This window comes from Falco peregrinus, chromosome 2 (genome assembly GCF_023634155.1).
Source record: "Falco peregrinus isolate bFalPer1 chromosome 2, bFalPer1.pri, whole genome shotgun sequence".
Classification (NCBI taxonomy): domain Eukaryota; kingdom Metazoa; phylum Chordata; class Aves; order Falconiformes; family Falconidae; genus Falco; species Falco peregrinus.
Window position 1 is genome coordinate 127,313,609 of NC_073722.1, and position 13,414 is coordinate 127,327,022.

The following is a 13,414-nucleotide window of genomic DNA, read 5'->3' on the forward strand; positions in this document are numbered from 1 at the left end:
AGGAAGCAGTGCTCTCTATTGGGGTGTTGGACCACACGTACAGATTGAGATGTGGATTGTGTAGGTCATGTTGAGTTTCTTAAGGCAATGATGGCTTAGGGCACAGTGGCAGAGGCAGTGGGTTTTAGTTGTGTTCCTAAGAGCAAGCTTTGTTGATTTCTGCTGAGATGCATAACCTTGTACATGTGGAGGAAGCTGCACTGCTGCTATGGGAATGGAAACATTTTTTTCCTAATGTTCAGCCCTCCTCCTGCTGCAAAGGCTGAGACTGAAGACCAGAACTGTTGATCATAGCTGAGTAAGAGTTTCCATGCCTTTGATTTAAACCAAAAAGTGTAGGTGTGAGTATACAGAGGGAACAGTGTGGTGTCTTGGAATGTCATCTACCAAAGGCTGCCTACAGGTCAGCATTCCCCCTTTCCATCTGTAGTCTGCAGGTCATGGGTTACTACTCACAGCTCCGGCAAGGACGTTGCAAAGCTGCCCATTGATCAAGCTTTCTGATCAGGACCAATCAGTGTCATTTACCTTCTCTTCTCTGGTCCTGCTTCATGATGACCACTAAAGGTCTGAGCATAGTAGCTTGTAGTTCTTTATGGCAGTGCCTGGCCGTTACGTGGTTTGCTAAATATCTGTAACTAACACAGCAGACCTAAGTATAATTGCTGAAATTATTACTGTAGTGCCTAGAACCAAGTGAGAAATTGCTGAAAATGTCTCCAGGTAACAGAGAGACCTATGTACAGTACCTATAACTGAAGGCCAGCAATCACGGCTGAGCACCGTTCTTCTGGCAGGCCACAGGTAGTCAATTATTGGCATCCTTACTTCTGGGGAGGACGGGTACTTATTTTAGGACAGAGTGATGGGCCAAGTATCCAGTCAGAGACAGCATTTCCTCAGGAGAATGTGGGGCTATTCCAGGACAGAGTGGCAGACCAGGTTTCCTGCGAAAGGCAAAATGCCTGATCTGAGAACAGGCTCCAAAATGGTAAGAGAAAAAACCCCAGGTAGCCAGTTAGCAGCAGCATTTCTTCTGGGGAGGGTGGGCAATTTTTCAGGACAGAATGATGGGCTAGGCATCCAGCAAGAGACAGCATTTTTTTGGGAAAGTGCAGGACTACTCCAGGACAGAGTGGTGGAGCAGGCCTCTTGTGAGAGGCAGCATCTCACAAGTGGGAGAACAGGCTCCAATATGGTAAGAGAAAAATCTCCAGGTAACCACTGAGAAGCAGCATTATTTCTGGGGAGGGCAGGCCCTGTTTCAGGCCAGAGTGATGGGCCAGGTGTTTAATCAGAGACAGCATTTCCTCGAGGGAATATGGGACTGCTCCAGGACAAAGTGGTGGATGAGGTCTCCTGTGAGTGGCAGCATCTCCTTATGGGAGGACAGGCTCCGACATGGTAAGAGATGAAGACCCACGTAGCCAATAATTGGCAGCATTGCTTCTGGTGAGGGGGAGTTCTCGCACGTGATTGGTGGCGCGCTGCTGCCACCTGGCGGCCAAAGTTGGATACTGCAGGCATCCCGTTGTTAGCGTGCTGCTGCTGCCAACTGGCGGCCAAGTATTGGTGCTGCAGCCCTGGCGCCGCGCATACGCGGTGGCGGCTCGGCGCTGCCGGCCGTTGTTCGCGGCATCGCGACCCCGCGCTGCCTGCGGGGTGGTGCCGCGGCGCCCGCTGCTGCCTCACGGTAAGGAGCCGCTGCCGTCGCCCGAGCACGTTGCCAGCGCGCGCTCGGCACGGGAGTACGGAGCTGCAGCGCCGCTGTAGCCCCGGGACAAACGCAGACACTGCGGGTGCTCGCTGCTGCAACGGCCCCACCACTAGCGAGAAGCCCACCAACCTAGAGAGAGCAGGGGTGCGGAGCGGCTGCGCCCCGCCACGGTTTCAATTCCCTCTCGCTCGGCAACGCCACGATTCTGCCCTTGTGTGGCTCAAACTTGCGCTCCTCTGCGCCGGGCCGTTTCTGCGCATGCTTGGCTCGAGGCCCCCTACGCACCGGCGTCGGGCCAGTTCTGCGCATGCGCTGTCTTTCTGTTCCGGTAACGCTGCTGCGCATGCGCGCATCTCGATTGCGTCACACACACCCCTAAGCGGAAGTCGCGGCCTCCGGCCAGTTCTGCCCATGCGCTGCCCTTACTTACGTGCCCAGTTACCGCCACTACCCGTGCGCCAACACAGGCTCGGGGGTGAAGGCAGCCCCAGCAGGCCTGCAGAGAGGGACTTGGGATACCAGTGGGTGAAAAAATAGCCACAAGCCAGCAACCTGTGCTCGCAGGGCAGAAAGCTGACCATATCCTGGGCTGCATCCAACGGAAGCATGACCACCAGGTCGAGGGAAGCGATTCTGCCTCTCTGCTCTCGTGAGACCCACCTGGAGTACTGCATCCGGCTCCGGAGTCCTTGGCAAAGCAGGTCCAGAGGAGAGTCACAAAAACGATCAGAGGGCTGGAGCACCTCTCCTAAGACAGGCTGAGAGAATTGGGGTTGTTCAGCCCAGAGAAGAGGCTCTGGGGAGACCTTACTGTGGCCTTTCAGTACTTAAAGGGGGCTTATAAGAAAGATGGGGACAAACATTTTAGTGAGGCCTGTAGCAATAGGACAAGGCTTAGTGGTTTTAAACTGAAAGAGGGTAGATTCAGACTAGATAGAAGAAATTTTTTTATGATGAGGGTGGCGAAACACGTGGAGAGGTTGCCCAGAGAGGTGGCAGATGCCCCGTGCCTGGGAACATTCAAGGTCAGGTTGGACAGGGCTGTAAGCAACCTGATCTAGTTGAAGATGCCCCTGCTTCCTGCAGGGGGGCTGGACTAGGGGGCCTTTCAAGGTCCCTTCCAACACAAACCATTCTATGATTCCGTAAACTACCACTGTCATTCCGGCCACTATGTATTTCTATGTACTTGAGGAAGTTGAAGTCGTTCACAACTGAAATTTTACTCTGAAAGTTCTGAATTGCCTTGAAATTCTCAAGAGCTTTTCTCCAAAATATCCCTTCCAAAGATACTGATATTCAAGTCCTGGATCGAACACCGTACCTGAAGTTGTTTTAGAGCAGGGCAGCAAAGTTGTGTAGAACAAGTGAGGCCGAGAGACTGCCCAGACACATCCTCCTCCATGTTCTCCCACACCCATGTGGCAGCACCTTCAGAAAACACTTTCCTATTTGTTCCCGATAGTTCTAAACATCTCTAACAAAATTTCACCAGTGTCCTCCCCCCTGAAGCAGTGCTGCTGTTACCACAGATAGCAATGCAAAGATGTTCAAAGGAAATGGTCTGAAACACTTGGAAGCTAAAGGTCACAATAAGCAGGAAAATACTTTACCATGTACATGAGACTGTTGGAAACTTTTTCCTGGTGCAAAGTGGAAATTCCCAGCTACCTGCAGGAGACAGTAATCTTTCATTAAAAGGCCTGAATCTATATAAATAAAGCAGTCATACCGGCGGTTGTATTTTCAAATTTTTGTTTAAATGAGATAGACAATAAGCAACTCATTTTCATAGGTGACAATACCAGCAGATACTGTCCTAAAAGAGATATGAATATCCCCTCTTCCTCACAGGCAGTCATATGGAAAGCCATAATCACATACTGATGTTGATTAGTATACAACTGTTCTATGCAGAGTATTTTAGCGGACATAAAAATGAGAAGAAAAAGGAATCAAGTCTACCGGGAGGGAACTAACTGCTGCTGTAGGAAATAAAAAGGTATTACAGAAACGGAGTGGAGAAAGTAACTGGGAGGGTGAGGAGGCAGGGTAAGAAAACCCTTAATACAATAAACAACAGTGGTCCTATGTATGCATCCATGAAAACAAGCTGTGTTCAAAAATAAAGCACTAAACCTACCACCAAAAAAAACCCCACACCCCAAAATCCCCCCAAAGACAAAATTTATTAAAATTTTAACCTTGAATATGAAAAGGATATGGATATTAGACGTCAGTCCTCCCTGACACTTGCTAGCAATCATACACACTCTCCCCTGGAAGATTTCAATGCATCAAGCTCACATGCTACATTACACCTTTGAATGTCCGTGCAAACCTATCACATACGTTAACTGCGGACCTGATGAGAATGGAGATGCGCAGAAGTCTAAGTGCCTAACAATGGCCCCCAGAAATTTCCCTATTGACACCCACCCTTGGACCCTTGCTACCCACAGCACTCCCCTTTGAATCTTTCCTGCTCATCACACTTCGTGACAAAGGGTCCTGTAATGGTTCAGCACCCATGATGATGCTCAAAACATGATGTCTGGCTTCACGAGCGAGTGGCTGGGGTGTGTTTGGTGGGTTTTTTTGGTTTTTTTTTTTTTCCAGAAATAATGTTGTCTCCAGGAATAGTACACAAAGATGTAAAAAAACCTCCAGATTTTGAAATAAAAAAGTAAAATAAAAAAGATGAGCCTGGGCCTGACTGCTAGAATGTACTTGGGTACGTAACGTGCACGTCCAAGTGCTTTGAGCTCAGTAACCTGCCAAATGACAGCGTAGTTACATAGTCATCTGGTGTATCTTGTACTACATTTTCATACACCAGTTGCAAAAACCATCTCTTTGAGCATCTTCAACCTTGACAATCAACTCCAATATTCTTGCTTCCACTTGTTTTCTAAAGAAGGAACATTTCACTCCTTCCACAATTTGTTGGTTACTGTTATCTCCAGCACCCACCAGCGGTCTCTGTTTTGAGACTAGAGGGGCAGGTGGGACAACCTAACCTCAAAGAAGCTGCCTCTCCCCCTCCAGAAACCTTGGTAAAAAGACTCACTAGCTAGATGGTAGAAAAAGCTAAGCTTCTCCAGCCAACCCGCCTCATGGAACAGAGAATTAGCCCCTTCCCACCCTTTTCCTGACCCTCCTACTGAACCCCTCTACAGGCACAAGTACCTCACTGAGCCCAGGGGTTATTACAGTCCTGTGAACACTTAAAGTTGGAAAAAAAGAGCAGAATGCCCCGACTGTGCCTTCTGACGCTCATCAACACCATGCAACAGGCTCACGGCAAAACCCATCTCTCACCTTGTTGACCACCAGGAAATGGTACACTTGGCAGCCCTCGTTCTTCTGCTTTTGCATTTTCTGGCTAAATCCTTCCCTCTTGCACTGCTCTACGCTATCCGTGTTCTCGAAGGCCCAGCCTCGTCACCTGTATGCTTCTCTGACATTGTCACAAGTATTGCAGCACCTGCAAGAGCACAAACATCATCTTATCATCTTTACAACGATAAAGAGACACTCCAGCTCAGGACTCAAATCCCTGGTGGATTTTATTTCAACAAATCAACGAAGCAAACTTCAGGAGCTGGACATTGAAAGGTGGTCTAATGCTCCTGAAGGAGCTTGAGCTTTCTGATGTACTTTTTGAGATTTTGGCACGAGGATGCAAGCTGTTTTAATGCAGTGCTTCAGTCTGAAGAGGGCTTTAGTTGTGCATTCAGACAGCCAAGTCAACCCTCGGCAAAGAAATTTGCTACAGAAACGACATCAGTCTCCCACAGTTCTGAGCAGCTTGGAACTTCCCCATGTGAACAAAGCATCTACCTGTTTCTATTCCTCCCTTCCTCAGTTTTTAGGGAAAGACCACCAACATCAGAGGCAGGGTTAACGGCAAACTTTCTTCATTGCTCTTCTACCTCTGGACAACATCTCGCTCACCAGAAAAAACAATTGTCTGTCTCGGTTCCGTGTTGTGCCGGACAAAACAAAAAGTTGAAGGCTGGAATCATGAATCCCTCAAGATGGAAACACCTCTGGTGAGGGATGCAACTTGACAGATGTGACAAACTAAGTTACTACAGAGACAATAATAGCAAAGGATAGTCCAGAACCTGTGGACTATCACGAATCTATTCTTACACAAATTTGCAGGTAGAAGGAATGGGAAACACCGAATGACACCCATCATTTGTCTGAGTGATAGGTGTCTGGTCTTTGCTCCCATAAGGATGCAAAGCCTGCAGCAGAAGTTGCAGAGAAGGCAAAGCCATAACTGGGTTTTATTCCGAGACAGATCACAGAATGGTGAAATAATTTATACAGCTCCCCTCTGGACACCAAGTAATCCCAGAAAAGGTTCTGTTTGCTAAGGTACAATCTTTGCACTACTGTCCTTAAACAGGCACGCAGACAAAATAGACAACCTAACCCTACACGCTCTTAACAATCATGAGTGCAGCATAGGCATACTAAAACACAACAGCTCTCACCATTCTACGAACAGGTGCCCAGGAGGATGTCACTGCATGGACCTTCACAGACATTTTGGAAAAAAACCCCAACACGTATGCCACATTAACTGTACCGATTCAAGCACTAAGAAGATGTAAAGGTTACCGAATGTCCTCTGACTCTGCCCCGTAACAGCTTTCACAGCGATCGTCATCCAAAGCATTTGGATCAAATACCTTTTGTTCTTCTTTCCCCAGTTCTAAGACAAAAGAGGATTCAAAGTGATGAGGGACGTCTAGAAACACGATCTTGTACTTCTGCTCTGTTCTACAGAAACTGTTCTACACATGAATGAAATTATTTTGTGTCAGAATCTGCGCATCCTGCACCTGAAGCTCACCTGAAAGAATGCACAGAGCCTGTTGAGCTGCAAAGTAGAGATCAAGAAGCAGAGTAGCATTTGTCATCTGAAGCACACCCTCCACAGAAAGAACCAGCCACCTGAAAGCCTTGCTGGAGTGCTGATCAGATGTTACTTGCACAAAGGCTTTGTTAAAACTTTGTCTAAAGCAGATCCAAACAGCAAATTGCAACTGATACAGGACCTGTTACACAAACAACATTTTAAATAGCAGACAACAGCGCATAACGCATAATCCTGTCCCATGATACGTAGGAAACACAGGTATACATTTCCGTGGAACTAGATCAGAGTGGGAACCTCCCAAGCAGAAAACTAACACTCAGTCCTCCAGAAAAACGATGCTGACAATGCACACACATTAACCAATGGCTTACTAGAAATCTCCAAGGAATTTCTGTCTTTGTCATGACTTTACAATTCTGCCAGTGTCTGTGCCACCTGTGTGTTGAATGCGCACCCACAGTACAGCTGGGGCACAAACTCACGGAGTTTTATGTTTTTAAGTGTAGAAGGCTGCAGAGGGACTCGTAAAAGAGGAGATGAGAGCTGGTGACAGCTGAAACCTGCCAAAGGGCAAAACATGCCTCCAGAAAACTCAAACAGGACCTTTTTTTTTCCAAGAACCAAAACAAATACGTAAGGTCTGCAAGCTTTGGAGTTCGGAATAAGTGAGCCAAGGAACTGCATGTCTAAAATTTTCAGAAAAATGGGTTCTTATTAGAAGAGGCCCCTTAAAACCAGGCTGTTTCACTCACAAATCCTGAAGGACAGGACCAAGTCTGCTGTATTACAAAAGCCCTCTAATGCTCACTGTCTAGGCACCGCTGCACTACCCTCTTATGAGCCTCGAAAAGGTGGCTTCTTGGATAACTAAGGCCAGGGCAGGTGGTAAGTCAGACACTGCTGAGGGGACAAAATGTTACCGGGACCCTCTTGGTTGAGATTGGGAGGTATAGCAGGTGGACAAAAGTGAGTATTAAAGACATCTGTATTAGCCACAGAAAAAAAGAGATTTTAATTAGAAAGTATGAAATATGCATGAAAATCAATCATTAACCTCGCTTCTTTATGGTAGTTATGATCAAGCAAATAAACACTTTTAGGAAAATATACCCATTCTTAAACCACTGTATGAGACTTACTTTCTACAGCTTACAACATTCAAACAAGTTGAAAGTACACTTAAGAATTCAACTAGTATGGGTTTTGATCCTGTAATTACACTAAAAGATAGCGTCAGGAAGAATGCAGCTTAATAATTCCTATGCTTTGTCAAAGCCATGATTCCTGCCATTTGAACAAGAACACCTGTACAACACATGGAATCTTTCAAGATACAGCAACTAGTAACAGCTTTCTGAATGTAATCGGTAGCTGCCTGTTGAGTTATCTCAGAGAGCACCCAGAAGTACTGCACACAGCTTAGATACTATAAAGAAACCGCAGTAGATAAAACCCCACATGCAATGTTTTGTGCTGTTAACATGGTCCTCGACTTGCATGCAGATATGACACATGACGCTGGAAAACTTGGCCCATGTTAAAAGGAAGAAAACAGTAAATAAAAATAATAATAAAAAAATAACATATTCAATCCTCTGTGGCCATCCAATGGAAATTAATGAGATGACATCCCAGAACAGAATGCAACCTACCATAGAAATCATTAAGCTATTAACTATTTTAATGTAACGATGATCAGGAAAAGCCTCCACATACTACTCCATAATATTTAGGTATGCTTTACTAAATTTAAGGTTAATGTTAAATAAAATGTATTTTTAACTAAGAAATGTAAAGTCCCGAAGCAGCTAAGTGGCAGAACCAGGCCCCGTCCCTAGCATAGCCCTAATCCAAGGCTGGTTTAAAACCCAGTCCAGTTAATCAGTGGGAGAACAGAGAAGCAACAGATGATCAATCTGTGGACACAGGTGCTTTCAGAAACACAGGCGGTTTTGGAAAAATTGGTGCATGTGAATAGGAACTGCTCTTTCAAAGACTAAGCGCGCTTGAAGGAGCATGTGAGTTAAAGCAGGCAGAAAGAAGATCACGATCCAAGGAGGAGCTTGGAACTGAGGCAGAGACTGGAACCGAGCAGGTGAATCAACTGGGACAGAGTCAGGTGATGGATTCACAGAACTCACAGGACCAAAAGAAACTCCTAAAAACTTCAGACATTGACTAATGATCTGATAAGCGTATATAACCTACGCTGTATCCCTTGGTTCTCTGTCACCCACTGGGGTGGTGGCCCAGCTCTGAGTCATGACTAAAGCAAGCCCAGCGGTAACCACGTCTGTGTGGATTTTTCCTTTACCAGACAATACTGCTATGGTTGCCATTTAAATAACTGACTGAACATCAAGTGTTACTAACAGAAACTGATAATCATAGAGTTTCACAAAGGTGGGTGGACACTTCCAATCTAACTTGCCACACGTGTGGTGGAAATCAAACTAGCCATATCCTTTTTCCAGACAGCAGAAGAAATTGCTCGTTGCATGCAATGCAATTTGATCGCTTTCAAAATGCCTCTCCTGGATGAGACTGTTTGCTCCCTGCAAGTTTCTCTTTTTCTCCATTGATAATATAATGAGCGAGAGCAACGGTTCAGACCTAGTAATCCCAGCGGAGGCTGGCAACACAAGTAAGGCAGGAGGCCCATATGTGGAAACAGAGAATTGGGTACAAAAAAGCGGGGTTTGACCCCAGACATTACATTTGTCACGCCACAGCCTCTGAATACAGAAAGGCTACTAAGTGACACAACAGTAAGAATGCTATCACCTCACTTCTGTGACACCAGGAGAAGGTCTCGTACCTACCCACTGTTCAGTTCTTGGCTTAGTTTAGCCTTTCAGCTTTAAGAACAGAAAAGCTAAATCTGAGTTACAACAAATCAGCAAGTTTAGTTCATGCCAATACACAAAACTACACTATCTCCCAGAAGAGATAACAAAGACCTCACGTTTTAGAAAGACAAAGTCTTGCAGTATTACCGTTAGACTGCAACACTACCAGAATCGTTCCCGGTTTGTATTGAAGTAGAACAGTAAGCCATAGCATGTCAAAAAATACAGAGGAGAGGTTTATGTAGCCAAGGACCACTTACTCCAACTTGTAACTGATAAATCAACTGAAATCTATTAATCAGGTATGCATTAACACACACAAAGCAAACATAGTAAGACACAAGTTTAGGCTTAAGGGTCAAGTCAGCGGAGCCTTCCCTGGAGAGAGGCTCTTTCCTCTAACCAGCTCGTCCCGTTTCTCAGCCTCCTAGGATTTAAAAATGCAACCAAAGTCAAGTTTTGCCAGAGCAGCTGCTTGATTTCTAGTAGGAAAAGCCTATTCACTCAGCAGCTTTGCTCCTGAAACGCACCAATGAGTCCTTGTCCCAATTTCAGAGGGGACCAGGCAAAGACTTGCCTCGCAAAAGTACTGAGTATAATGTATAACACACACAGAGGAGCTTGTCTGATCTACCAGTGTAATAGACTTGTGTCCTATAAACTTTTCAATAGTTTGTGGTGTTTAAAACGCTGTGAATTCAGCCGTCCCTTGTTCCCATGAATCTCATAGCAGGCATACGGTAATGGAAAGACTATGAGAGCATCCATCCAAGAATGACAGAATAGCATCCTACCGTGTCTCTCTGCTTCTGGAGTCATTGGCAGCTTTATCCAAGCGCTGTTTAAACGGCTTGTGCTCGACGTCCTGCTGAGGCTCTCCTGCTCCGTCCATGGCATCGATGCTCAAATCTGAAAGCAGTGAGCAAGGAAAGCGGTCTATGAATACACATTTGTTATGGCCTGTGGCAAGGCAAGAAAGTGAAAAGACAGAATCTTTCAGCCAGCAGGGTAAGAACGTGCCAAACCGGGAGAGCATGTACAGCTAGTGTCAAGTGACTGACAGGGAATAAAACACACGGTGCAGCACGCTAAACGGCCCTCCCAGGTACGGGGTTTGGTTTGGTGTTCAAGAAGGACAGTTTCCAACTTCCAAGAAAACGTTACCCTGAAAGGTAGACACGCTTAAGGCAAAAAGCCAAAAGCAAACCCCTCAAAGCCCAGAACCATTCTCAGGAACACAGGAGTTAAGCCTAAAATTGGTTGAAAACTGCCTCCTACCTCTTCCCCTACCACCTTTCCCCCTTCAACATCAGCACATTTCCTGGTGATCCCTTTTCACAAAAAACATTGAGGTCTGTCATATCGGCTTGGTGCCGAAGCACCATGATGCGCTTGCTGTCTACATGCTCTTAGAAGGCTCATAGCTTCTTCGCACACAACAGCCAAGGCTTCCAGTCTCTCCGGCCTTCCCACGCCCTGTGAAACAGGAGGAAGGCAAACAACCGATAACATCTCGCAGGGGTCAGGAGGGAGTCAGGATGTACTACAGTCAGAGCCCAACGCCTTACCCAAAGGAATTACCACAGCAGAACAAGAGGCAGGAGCGATCAGTAGACAGGCAGATAACACGCACAGCAGCGATACCCACGTCAGACTGGCAGGACGCTTCCAGTCACTTCACCCCGCCACTTTGTTTTGAATTTAGTTAAAAGGTAATCAGATTCTTAACGCTCATTCTGCTTTTAATAACTTCTGGAGAAAGGCTAACACGTGGCATTGGCATTACAGTCAGAATTACAGTACAAAAATCACGGCAAAGCTGTGCCTTGTCAAGTGGCTTCCAAAGCAGGCTCTGGAGCCTTTCAACGAGACAGTCAAATCTGGAGTCCCAAGGGAACTCTGTGCCAGCTCCGTCAGTACGGCTGAGCTCTCTGACAAAGTACACCGCCATACAGAAACGTAAGTGGGTTTATACCTCAGGCTCATTTACAGTCCAGAAAAATAATACTGCCCGACCGGACGCGCTGCTTTAAGCGCCTAGCAGGCCCGGCTGCGTAACCACGAGGGACCGACAATTCCTCCCCAGTTGTTGCCCGAGCCGCAGCGCAGCACTCGGAAGCGGCGGGCACACGGAGCCTCGCGGGCCCTCGGCGGCTACAAAAGTGATCCCTCCGTAGTCAGCAGTCCGACTCACAAGCACAAGGCACACGTGGAAAAGTAACATCTCGACTGACCTTCAGTTCCGCTCCCCTTGACTTGTCAACGTACGATTCCAGATGAACCTAAGTACAAAGGAAAAACAAAAGACCCCCGTTTCACTGGGAAGCAAATCAAAAGGCCTCCTCCCCTCGGCTGCTCCGGCCCCGGAGCTGACTGTCACGACACAAGATCAGCCAGACACCTGAGTAGCTGCTGCCTCCCAGCCCTCCCCGGTAGTTAAACGCTTGCGGAGAAATCAGCAGTCGGGGGCGACGGGTGGGGGATTCCGCTACCGCCTTTCTTTTCTTTCTCTGGCCCGCTCGCAGGGGCGGGAAGAGGCTCCTGAGCCACCCCCCCCCCGCGACAGCGTTACCGCAGGCCCCGAGGCAGCCTCTGCGGCCCGCGGGGGCCGGCAGCCCCAGCCGGCTGCCACGGCTCAGGCCAGCGGCTGGGGGGAAAGACAAAGCCCCGCGCAGAGCTGCGGCGGGCTGCGGCGGCTGCCCGGGCAGCCGGAGGCGGCGGGGTGGGCGGCGGGGCGGCGCGGGCCGACTCCTCTCCCGGGCCCCGCCGCCACAAGGGAGCACCGGGGCCGCCCCGCCGCCGCTCCTCGCCGAGGTAGCGGCGCGGCTCCGAGAGACAAAAAAAAAAAAAACCACAACCAAAAAAAGGCAGCACCGTGAGGAGCCCGCTGACCACCGTCACTGCCGGGGAGACGAGAACCGCCGGCAGCCCCGCCGGTCCCGGACCGGGCCGCCGGCCTGCCTCAGCCCGCCCGCCGCCGGCACCAGGCGCTCCCTGCCGCGGCCCGAGCTCGCCGGCCCCGCCCCCACATCCCCCCCACTCGGCCGCTGCCCGCCGACCCCCGCCCGCCCTCAGCCCGAGCGCTCACCCAGCGCGCCGCCGCACGTCCCGGCCCGAAACTCTTCCAGGCTCCCGGCGAAGGCTCCGCACCTCCACGGGCACTCCAGCGCGCCGCGCGGGCCCGGACATCAACCACCTTCCGGGGCCGTATGCGTAGCCCAAACGTACGAGGCCGGAAGCCCCGCCCCTTTGGCGTCATGTCGTTTCTGCGCATGCGCTGCCCGATTGTTGGAGCGCTGCTGCCATCTAGCGAAATATAATTGGGAACTGCAGCCGCCCTGTTGGTGGAGCACTGCTGCCACCTAGCGAAATATATTTGGGTACTGCAGCCGCCCGGTTGGTGGAGCGCTGCTGCCACCTAGCGAAATATATTTGGGTACTGCAGCCGCCCGGTTGGTGGAGCGCTGCTGCCACCTAGCGAAATATAAATGGGTACTGCAGCCGGCCCGGTCGGTGGAGCGCTGCTGCCATCTAGCGAAATTTAAATGGGAACTGCATCCGGCCCTGCTGGTGGAGCGCTGCTGCCACCTAGCGAAATATATTTGGGTACTGCAGCCGGCCCAGTTGGTGGAGCGCTGCTGCCACCTAGCGAAACATAAATGGGTACTGCAGCCGGCCCTGTTGGTGGAGCGCTGCTGCCATCTAGCGAAATATATTTGGGTACTGCAGCCGGCCCGGTTGGTGGATCTCTGCTGCCCTCTAGCGAAATAAATTGGGTACTGCAGCCGGCCCTGTTGGTGGAGCGCTGCTGCCACCTAGCGAAATATAAATGGGTACTGCAACTGACCCTGTTGGTGGATCGCTGCTGCCACCTAGCGAAATAAAAATGGGTACTGCAACCGGCCCTGTTGGTGGAGCGCTGCTGCCACCTAGCGAAAGATATTTGGGTAC

The 13,414-nt window shown here is 49.0% G+C and overlaps 1 pseudogene; it reads right to left on the minus strand.

The window, feature by feature from the left end:
- Positions 1–299: 299 nt before the first annotated feature.
- LOC129782584 (endoplasmic reticulum-Golgi intermediate compartment protein 3-like) lies at positions 300–12,724 on the minus strand (annotated as a pseudogene).
- Between the last annotated feature and the right edge of the window lie 690 nt (positions 12,725–13,414).